Here is an 11,370-nt window from a genome sequence, read left to right on the forward strand (position 1 = left end):
TTATTTAATGGTTAATATTTTGATAAAATGTAATTTACTGTATTTTTATAGCATTTACACTTAAAGTAGGAACACAAAAGTAATCTGTGCCTGGGTGGGAGTACGAGTGGGTCACACGTCTCTGTGGAAGTCTCGGCTGTTGACATCGCTGCTGAGTCCGACACACGTTGCACAGCCTGGAACAGAAACTAGTCTGTTTGCGTTTATTCATTCGTCACTGTCTGGTCAAAAAAGTGCAACTGACTGACTTTCAGACCCTTTTTTTCAAGGGCCACCTTGTCAGAAAGAGACGTCTTTATGCAGCGTTTGTCTCTTATCAGGCGGCAAGAGAACATCGGACAGACGGAACGAACGACCTCGAGTCACTTGAGTCTATCGGATCACGACAAAACAAAAGAGGAAAGACAGGTCCACGCAAAAAAAAACTTAGCGACCCACTTAAAGGCCCAACAGGGTTTCTAGCTTTCTCGTCTTCCTCTTTGACTGTGCGTTTGTCTCTCTCTCTCACTTTCCCTTTTCGCTTCCTTGTTTTGCCTCTTTGCCCCTTTTCTGTTTACTTCTCTGCACACCTTGGTGATGTGCGTCCGTGCTGATGGGCACACGCACTTGTTATGTATAGATTCCTTATAGTCAGGGGGAAGACATGCCAACTATAGATGTATGATTGTTCATCCCACAAAATGCTGTTTGTCACATGAAGACCATAGCAGTTTGGTTGTTTTAAATGTATTTTCATTTGAATGTCAAGTTTGCGTGGCAGGGTTCAGTCCTACAACCACGAATGTATGTCGCTGATTGATCCGCTGAATCAGGTGACCAAAGACATTACTGAAGTTACGATTGGTCATCATGGTCCAACCTTACGATTGGTCATCATGGTCCAACCTTACGATTGGTCATCATGGTCCAGCCATATACGAGGTTTTGACCTAGTGTTTTGGGGAACTTTAGGTGGACGGCCTGAATGACAAAGGAAGCAGCGGGTTGAATACACTGTAACCCAGATGGATAGGCCTACTGTTAATGAATTCCTATGGGACACATTATTCTACTTGTCTACAAAGAAAATATCTCAACAACAGAGAGAGAGAGAGAGAGAGAGAGAGAGAGAGAGAGAGAGAGAGAGAGAGAGAGAGAGAGAGAGAGAGAGAGAGAGTCCCAGTGTATCTGCTATTATAAGTGTCTCATAATGAGGTAGTTTTACAGGAAAGAGAGAGGGATATATGCTACATATAGAATGATGGAGAGAGAGACATACCGGTACTAAGACTGAGTACACAGGGCATGGCCTCCTTTGCTGATCTCAAAGTGTCTAATAAGCCGCGTATGCGTATTGCCATACGGTATGCAGATAATGTGGGACCGTGATGATGCATTGCTCTTGTGTGGTCGCCCGGCTTCCCAGCGCTCCGGTCTATTATTCTAGTGGGATGATGTTTGTCTTCGCTAGTCTTATTATAGTTCCACAACACTTTCACAGCCGTGGCAGTTCTGTCAGGGAGGAAATACATGGGATGAATCGCAAAACCAATTATACGTTCTTTGCCTATGAAAACAACCGTTCAACACGGCACCTTTAAAGTTTCTTTGTCTTGTCAGGGGTTTCTAATGGTGTCTCGCTTTGGTTTCATGTCAACGCACTGCACAGCAATAACGCCAATAATGTAGATATGGTTTACGGCGCTGATGAGGGGGGAATTGAAATATGGGGAGCTTTAAGGAATAAGAGTAGTGTGAGAAAAGGAGTGTCGCCTAGTCACACAGAATGACATGCCCTGCAGTCTGGCTCCCTAGAGATACAAGACGTGGTTTATAGTGACACCAAGTGGTGGGGGAGAAATAATTAAATGCCCACAGGAGTGAGATGTGTGTGTGTGTGTGTGTGTGTGTGTGTGTGTGTGTGTGTGTGTGTGTGTGTGTGTGTGTGTGTGTGTGTGTGTGTGTGTGTGTGTGTGTGTGTGTGTGTGTGTGTGTGTGTGTGTGTGTGTGTGTGTGTGTGTGTGTGTGTGTGTGTGTGTGTGTGTGTGTGTGTGTGTGTGTGTGTGTGTGTGTGTGTGTGTGTGTGTGTGTGTGTAAAACTATTTGGTGTGCTATGTGTGTGTGTGTACATGCCTGTGTGATGTTTGTATGTGCGTTGTTCTTGCCAAAACATGCATGTGTGTGTGTGTGTGTGTGCACATAATATTATGCTATATATATATTACAGTAGAACTCTTTGGTGTGCACTGTGTATCTGTGTGTGCGTACATGCACGTGTGATGATTGTGTGTGCGTTCTTGCCAAAACATGTGTGTGTGTGTGTGTGTGTGTGTGTGTGTGTGTGTGTGTGTGTGTGTTGTGTGCATCTTCAAAGGATACAGTCACGCATAATCAAGTTCATGCTTTTCTGAACTTGTTCCGTATGACGCACCAACAGCAAATCCACAACAAATGACTCAAGCTGTTTGCAGCTAAAAACCTGTTATCTGCCTCTCCACTTTAAGGGCAGATTAAAAAGGAGCATTCCCATACTTGTCTGTCTTCTTAATAACTACAGACAAATCCCCTCCTCCCAGCATCAGAAGAAATTATTATACACGTGGCGCTCTAAGTGTGAGACTTAGGAGAAGAAAAAAACCTTCACGGCAGCTTTCATGTTGAATGTGTTGGTTTGTTTTCCGCTTTGAACTTAAAGTGTGTTCCACTCCTCTCTTCTCTTATGCCTCCTCTCATCCATTCATGTATCTCCTTCTCTCCCACTTCTCTCCTTCTCTCCCACTCCTCTCCGTTCCCTTTCCACACCTCTCCTCTCCTCTCCCCTCCTCCCCTATCCCCTCCTCCCCTCTCCTGAGCTCTCATATCCTCTCCCCTCCTCTCCTCTCCTCTCCTCTCCTCTCCTCTCCTCTCCTCTCCTCTCCTCTCCTCTCCTCTCCTCTCCTCTCCTCTCCTCTCCTCTCCTCTCCTCTCCTCTCCTCTCCTCTCCTCTCCCCTCCTCCCCTCTCCTGAGCTCTCATATCCTCTCCCCTCCTCTCCGTTCCCTTTCCTCACCTCTCCTCTCCTCTCCTCTCCTCTCCTCTCCTCTCCTCTCCTCTCCTCTCCTCTCCTCTCCTCTCTCCTCTCCTCTCCTCTCCTCTCCTCTCCTCTCCTCTCCTCTCCTCTCCTCTCCTCTCCTCTCCTCTCCTCACATCTTCTCTCCCCTGCTCTCCTCTCCCATCCTCTCCTATCCCCTATCCTCCCATCTCCTCTCCTCTCTATAACAGATCCCCTTCTCCCCTCACATATATTTTCTTCTCCTGCCCTCTCCTCTCTTATCATCTCCTCTCCCCTTGCCTCTCATGTTTCCTCTCAGCTCCTCACTGACGTCATTAATCTTTCAGCCATAATTGCAGGAGGATGTCACTGGCCTCATGAAATAATGAAGCAACTCATCATGTTTTAAGAGTGTCTGTCACTTGGTCGAAAAGGAATTCTAACTTTGAAAATCAATCAAATCTTTTCTTTTTATGTTGGGAGTGGTGTCTCCAGTTAAGGTTAAGGTTAAGGTTATGGTAAGGGTTAAGTTTATAAACAACTTTGAATGGGAAAATCAACTAAATGCCTTCAGCCATTCTTCATTCTTCTTCTGCCTGTTGCTCTTTCTTGAAATGTGTCTCTTTGTCTCTCTCTGTCTTAGAAAACAAGACATTTTGAAGTAGTGTTTTTCTTTTCTTTTCATGGCAATTTTGCCCAGCGAAAGATACTTTAGAAAACAGCATGATTGCTGTAATCACTGCCTTCTTTACTAATTACACAACTTTTTCACATAATTGTTTGTCTTATTCTCCTTTAAATGTGACTAAAAAAATATATGTCTGTCTGTCTCTCTATACCACCATCTCTGTCTGTCTGTATGTCTGTCTGTATGTCTGTCTGTCTGTCTGTCTGTCTGTCTGTCTGTATGTCTGTCTGTCTGTCTGTATGTCTGTCTGTCTGTCTGTCTGTCTGTCTGTCTGTATGTATGTCTGTCTGTCTGTATGTCTGTCTGTCTGTCTGTCTGTATGTCTGTATGTCTGTATGTCTGTCTGTCTGTATGTCTGTCTGTCTGTCTGTCTGTCTGTCTGTCTGTCTGTCTGTATGTCTGTCTGTCTGTCTGTCTGTCTGTCTGTATGTCTGTCTGTATGTCTGTCTGTATGTCTGTCTGTCTGTCTGTCTGTATGTCTGTCTGTATGTCTGTCTGTCTGTATGTCTGTCTGTCTGTCTGTATGTCTGTCTGTCTGTCTGTCTGTCTGTCTGTATGTCTGTCTGTATGTCTGTCTGTCTGTATGTCTGTCTGTCTGTATGTCTGTATGTCTGTCTGTATGTATGTCTGTCTGTCTGTCTGTCTGTCTGTGGATAGCAGTGCACTGTAACCTAGAATCCAACCACTGTCTGGATAACAGTGCACTGTAACCTAGAATCCAACCACCAAGTGTCATGGGGAGGGACCCTGTCGGCCACCCACCCCACTGCGGACGGGTGTCCCCCAGGGCTTGGTCCTAGGACCCCTTCTCTTCTCCCTCTACACTAAATCACTGGGTAACATTATCACGTCTCATGGCTTCTCGTATCATTGTTATGCCGATGATACTCAACTCTTCCTCTCCTTCTCTCCCTCAGATATCCACGTCTCTGAGCGGAACTCTGCCTATCTGTCCGACATCTCCGCCTGGATGATGACCAACCACCTCAAACTGAACCTAAGCAAAACAGAATTGCTCCACCTGCCGGCCAAATCCTCCCCCCTGACCGACCTTTCCATCACAGTCGAGAATGCAGCTGTGACCGTGTCCCCGACCGCCAAGAACCTTGGTGTTGTCCTCGACGATCAGTTGAACTTCTCTGCTCACATCGCAGCGACAACCAGAACCTGCAGATTCCTCCTGAGCAACGTCAGAAGGATCCGCCCCTTCCTGACAAAAGAAGCCACCCAACTCCTCGTCCAATCAACAGTCATCTCCCGCCTCGACTACTGCAACGCACTGCTTGCTGGCCACAGCCACAAGCCTCTTCAACTCATTCAAAACGCAGCGACCCGCCTGATCTCAAACCTACCGAAGTCGGCCCATGTAACCCCACTTCTTAGGGACCTGCACTGGCTCCCCATTGCTGCACGAATCCGCTTCAAGGCCCTCGACCTGGCATACCGTGTGGCAAAATGAACCGCTCCCACCTACCTCCGGTCAATGGTCTCTAACTACACACCCTCAAGACCCCTACGCTCTGCATTTTCTGGCCGCCTCAGACCCACTCCTATCCGAGCTCCGGGAGGGTCATCAAGGAGAACCTGCCTTTTCTCAGTCCTTGCCCCACAATGGTGGAATGAACTACCCACCCCAGTTAGGACAGCCGAAACCCATCCAATCTTTTGCCATTGACTAAAGACACACTTCTTCAACCATTCATTTTTTATTTTTTTTATAAATCTAACCCTAATTAACCTTACTGTCATGCACTTGTCCTAATAAACTAAACTACACTGTAGCACTCAACACTTTGATGAACATTGTTACTCAGCTGATAGAGTTGTGCCCTTCCTGATGACTTGTCGTACAGAACTTGTCATTCGCTTGGGATGAAAGCATCAGCTAAATGTCTAAATGTAAATGTTATTAACCGAGATCCAACCACTGTCTAGATAGCAGTGTACTATAACCTAGATCCAACCACTGTCTGGATATCATTCTGTTTCCTTTGACACTCAGATTGTTACCATTTGGACTGTTCTAACGTATTTTTACTTGTCCTTGTATCATATTTCTTGCTTTGTGTATCTTTTTCAATATCTCTCTTTCTGCATAGAAAACATGGCAGAAATGTATGAATATTATATACTTTCACATTTGAAGACTTCAAGAGGATGTAATCAGAGCAGCATACTGTAACTGGACCACATACCACTTTAACATAACCTTTAATCAGAGCAGCATAACTGGACCACATGCCACTTTAACATAAGCTTTAATCAGAGCAGCATAACTGGACCACATGCCACTTTAACATAACCTCAATGGAGGTCAATGGATCGAGGGTTGAATGCTCCCAAGCACTGGAATACTCAAACATCATGTAGAATGCAATACTTTTACTTTAGATACGTAATAAGTACATTCAACAGCAAATACTTCTCTACTTGTCCTTTTCTCTAGGAACGTAGAAATTGAATGGAGGACTTTTACCAGCATACTCATTTATCTGGGTAGTTCTACTTTTAAGAACTGTGTGCTTGTTCCACCGCTGTTTATTTCAAGCATGTTTTTGTCATTTGTTTTATTACACAAGTCACATGGCTGTTGTACCCTTCTCCACAGGGATGGATTCCATTGTGCGGCAATGGCAGATTCAGGCTGTATCAACACTATTTGCATGAAAGCAGCTTGTTAAAACTCAAGCTCTCTCTATCTCTCCCTCCCTCCCTCCCTCTCCCTCCAGCCGCTCCCAGTACAGATGACGTGGCATTGTACGTGGGCATCGTCATTGCGGTCATCATGTGCCTGGTCATCTCTGTCATCGTGGCGCTCTTCGTGTACCGCAAGACGCACCGCGACTTTGACTCCGACATTATCGACACCTCTGCGCTCAACGGGGGCTTCCAGTCAGTCAGCATCAAGACCGCCAGATCAGGTGAGGACAGACGTGTGGGAGCGCAGGACGAGACTGTCACTTTGTTTTACATGGTGTCATGTGTGAAGCTTTGTTGCGTGGGTTGAACAGGTCTTACTCAAAGTGCCATGTCTTTGGGCCACCACTAGGGACAGAGTGGCAGTTTTTCTAAGTGTATGAACTGATGATGATGAGGATAATGATGCTGATGATTACTAAAACGTTGATTATGTGGCACCACATTTCCTTTGCCCATCTTCTGATTTATATTTAAAGGTACAGTATGTCGTTTTTGGGGGATACTTTTTCAACTCAAAGTTGTGGAAGAATTCTACGTTATATATATGAAAATAATATACATTACAATAAACTATGCTGAGGGAAAGACGTAGTCCCTAGGACACTGAAAAGTTACCATTTTACTCTTGCTGGGCCAGAGATTATGTTTGCAAATATATTTACTAATCAAAGAAGCATCTGCTAGGCTTCTGTTTGATTTACACTGCTTCAACATAATTTATCTTAGAATTATGATAAGATGAGATAGATTATAATTCAGATAATTACATTATACACACGTAAACACTCAAAACGTCATAGTGCACATTTAATGCTTAAAGGCTGAATGCATGTAATAAAATATTATTCTAGGCCCTTTTACCAAGGATTATACCCCCCCTCTCTATCTCTACATTATCTCTCTCTCTCTCTCTCTCTCTCCTCTCTCTCTCTCTCTCTCTCTCTCTCTCTCTCTCTCTCTCTCTCTCTCTCTCTATCTCTCTCTCTCTCTCTCTCTCTCTCTCTCTGTACTGTCTCCCTCTGATGGTTTCAGTGCTGATGCCATCAGTCTGTCTACTGTATATGGTATCAGACTGTCTGTCAATCTATACTGGATCTGATTGATCTCACTACCAGAAACCACTCTGACCCATCTCTCTCTCTCTCTATCTCTCTCTCTCTCTCTCTCTCTCTCTCTCTCTCTCTCTCTCTCTCTCTCTCTCTCTCTCTCTCTCTCTCTCTCTCTCTCTCTCTCTCTCTCTCTCTCTCTGTCTCTCTCTCTCTCTCTCTATCTCTCTCTCTCTCTCTCTCTCTCTCTCTCTCTCTCTCTCTCTCTCTCTCCTCTCTCTCTCTCTCCTCTCTCTCTCTCTCTTTCTCTGTTTCTCGCCCCTGCTCTCCAGCTCCCATTTTCATTATCTTCCTCTGTCTCTGTTGCTCAGTCTGTCTCTTCCTCTCTGTGGCGTTGACTCCAAAGCAGACAGTCTAATGTCAATCAGAGTAACCGTAGAGCCATATTTCACTCTCCTGTCTGTACGCTGCTTCCTCCACCTCTATCTCCCCGCCTGTCCTAGAGAATGGATGAGGAAGGAGGGGCACACAACACACACCACACACACACACACACACACACACACACACACACACACCACACATTCGGTAAAAGCGATCACGCCGCAATTTTTCTTTTGCCTAAGTACAAACAGTGTCTCAAGCGAACGCCGGTGGTCTCGCGAGAGGTTAAGCGTTTGGACCGTGACGTCAGTAGAGTCACTCCAAGCAGTGCTGGGAAGCACAGAATGGAGTGTACTCCGTGATAACACAGCCAATATTAACGAATACACCGAAACGGTGATTGACTATGTCTGTACTCAGGTAGAAGTAATAATCCCCACCACCAAAATTAATATCTACCCAAATCAAAAGCCCTGGGTAGACAAATCCGTCCGTGAGGCTCTGAAAGTGCGCACATCAGCATACAACACCGGGCTGGTGACAGGCAACATGGAAGAACACAAGATGGCAAGATACAACGTCAGGAGAGCAGTAATAGAGGCAAAACGGCGTTACAGGGATAAAGTTGAACTTCAGTTTGAACAGGCTGACTCTAGAGGCATGTGGCAGGGCTCAGAACAATGACAGACTACAAAGGAACCCCCCTCAAACTGAACAGTGACATCTCCTTAGCAAATGATCTCAACTCCTTCTATGCGAGGTTTGAGGCTGTGAATAACAACACCAGCCTACAAACCACGGCAATGGGGGGGGGGGGGTCTGCTGATGGAGGACTCAGTGTTCAGGGTAACAGAGCATGAGGGTGAGACGGATCTTTAAAAAAGTGGATATCAGGAAGGCAGCAGGACCGGACGGCATCCCCGGCCGCGTCCTAAAAGTCTGTGCCGACCAACTGGCCCCGGTTTTCACTGACATCTTCAACCTGTCCTTGGAACAGGCCGTCATCCCCACCTGTCTGAAGAAGTCCACCATCATCCCTGTACCCAAAAAATCTACGCCCGCTTGCCTCAACGACTACCGCCCTGTAGCCCTCACCTCCATAGCCATGAAGTGCTTTGAGAAGCTAGTGAAGGGCTACATCTGTTCCTCCCTCCCCATCAACCTGGACCCTCTGCAATTTGCATATCGCCCCAACAGGTCCACGGAGACGCCATAGCCCATGTGCTGCACACAGCAGCATCACATCTGGACAAGAGGAAGGGGAACTATGTGAGAATGCTGTTCATCGACTACAGCTCAGCATTCAATACCATAGTCCCCTCCAAACTCATAGCCAAGCTCAGGGACCTGGGCTTGAACTATGACCTGTGCCAGTGGGTCCTGGACTTCCTGACGGGCAGACCCCAGGTGGTAAGAGCCGGCAACTGCACCTCCTCATCCATCACGCTCAACATAGGGGCCCCCCAGGGCTGTGTTCTGAGCCCCCTCCTCTACTCCCTGTACACACATGACTGCGTAGCACAGCGGAACAACAACACCATCATCAAATTTGCTGATGACACAGTAGTGGTGGGCCTGATCTCTGCCAACGACGAAAGGGCCTACCTGGAAGAGTAGAGAACCTGTCACAGTGGTGTCAGGAGACTGCCTCTCCTGAACGTCAGCAAAACAAAAGAGATGATTGTGGACTTCAGGAGGTCGGGGGTCAAGGACTACAGCCCCCTCAGCATCGACGGGGCACCAGTTGAGAGAGTGAACAGTTTCAAGTACCTCGGAGCCCACATATCCGAGGACTTGTCATGACCACACACATTGACAGTGTTGTGAAGAAGGCACGACACGCCTCTACTTCCTCAGGCGCCTAAGGAAGTTCCAAGTCAGCCAGAAGATCCTTAGGAACTTCTACTCATGTACAATAGAGAGCATCCTGACCGAGCAACATCACCTCCTGGTTTGGGAATAGCACTGCACAAGACCGTAGCAGACTACAAAGAGTGACACGTTCAGCCGAACGCACAATTAGAGGGGGGCTTCCCACCCTCCAGAACATTTACAACAAGCGGTGCAAGGGGAAGGCTAAGAGAATTATTAAGGACTCGAGCCACCCGAACAACTGCCTCTTTGAACTGCTGCCGTCAGGCAAGCGATACCGGAGTCTTATGGCGAGCACAGAAAGACTCAGAAGGAGCTTCTATCCCCAGGCCATCAGGCTGCTAAACGAACAATAATCGCTAAACGAACAATAATCACTATGCAACAACCATCAAATGCACACAGCACACACACCCACACGCACACACACACTCACTCAAACAAACAACACACTGCAGCACCCACTCTCCACACTTAGATCACACAAACACACTTACACTTTATATTTATTGATAAAGGATTTGCACTACAAACTCGTACACCTACTGTGAATTGTACCTAAACTGCACCTCGTCCATTTATGCCTTGCACTATATAGTATTGTATATAGTACACTGCACAGTATTGTATATTGTATGGTAACTACGTCTACGAACATTGTACATATGTCTAAACTGAACACTGTGACCTCTTTTTTTTCTTCTAATTTTTACTATGTTTTTATTTCATACTTATCTTGTCACGCACAGTCTCTGGAGCGCAACAGTAAGAAGCATTTTGTACAAAAAGTATTCTGTACTTCTGTATGACAACTATTAAGAAACTTGAACTTGAAACACACACACACACACACACACATGCAAACAAACACACAGCAGACTGATGCTTAAGTCGGTCACAACGCACCTCTCTCTCTCTCTCTCTTTCTTTCTTCTCTCTCTCTCTTTCTCTCTCTCTCTCTATATCTCTCTCTCTCTCTCTCTCTATCTCTCTCTCTCTCTCTATCTATCTCTCTCTCTCTCTATCTCTCTCTCTCTGATATAATTCTCTAACAGGATGAGAACACCATAGTGCTGCTTGCCTGAGGTGCATTCAGCAAGGGATCTGTGGGGAACTCTACTTGAAAGATAAGCCACAGTAGAACGAGTGTGAGCCAGTGTTCCATGTTATCGGTGCCTCTGACCTAACAATGGTATTCCAGTTATTCCCATGTTAGTGCTTGAATAGCTGTTCATTAGCAGTGGTATTGATACGAAGCCAAACCAATGAAACACGTGTATTTAACAACCACCCAAACATGGGTCATTCTACAGCAAGGAGAGAGCCACCCGCCACCTAACCCTAGTGCCCTAATCCTAACTAACCTAGAACCACCCATAGAGCCAGCAGCCTGTGAATGACTAGCAACGATTAGCAGGCTGGGCGTTTGCACAGACCGTTAACAACTGTCTATAAGGTCATTGCAGTACAATGCCGCAATGCAATACTTAAACTGAACCGCAATAGCCTTCTTTACATTCTGCTTGTACGCCAACGTTTACTTGAAACCAATTATTGACCGAACAATGTAAATAGCACTTATACCAAGAACAGCCTCATGTTCACAGCCACCACCACCACCCCAGTCAATTTCCTAGACAACACACACCGTTTGGCTTGTCAGCAAATGAT

General features: G+C 46.0%; 1 pseudogene across 1 annotated transcript in view; it reads left to right on the forward strand.

Annotated features, from left to right (window-relative positions):
- LOC311222753 (netrin receptor UNC5C-like) overlaps window positions 1–11,370 on the forward strand; it is a 498,634-nt pseudogene that overhangs the window by 483,008 nt on the left and 4,256 nt on the right. Inside the window, exon 8 of the transcript in view lies at window positions 6,427–6,653. The product of the transcript in view is annotated as a netrin receptor UNC5C-like (transcript). The remainder of the gene's footprint in view (window positions 1–6,426; window positions 6,654–11,370) is intronic.

The sequence above is a fragment of the Notolepis coatsorum genome (assembly GCF_963971535.1).
Source record: "Notolepis coatsorum genome assembly, chromosome: 1".
Lineage (NCBI taxonomy): Eukaryota > Metazoa > Chordata > Actinopteri > Aulopiformes > Paralepididae > Notolepis > Notolepis coatsorum.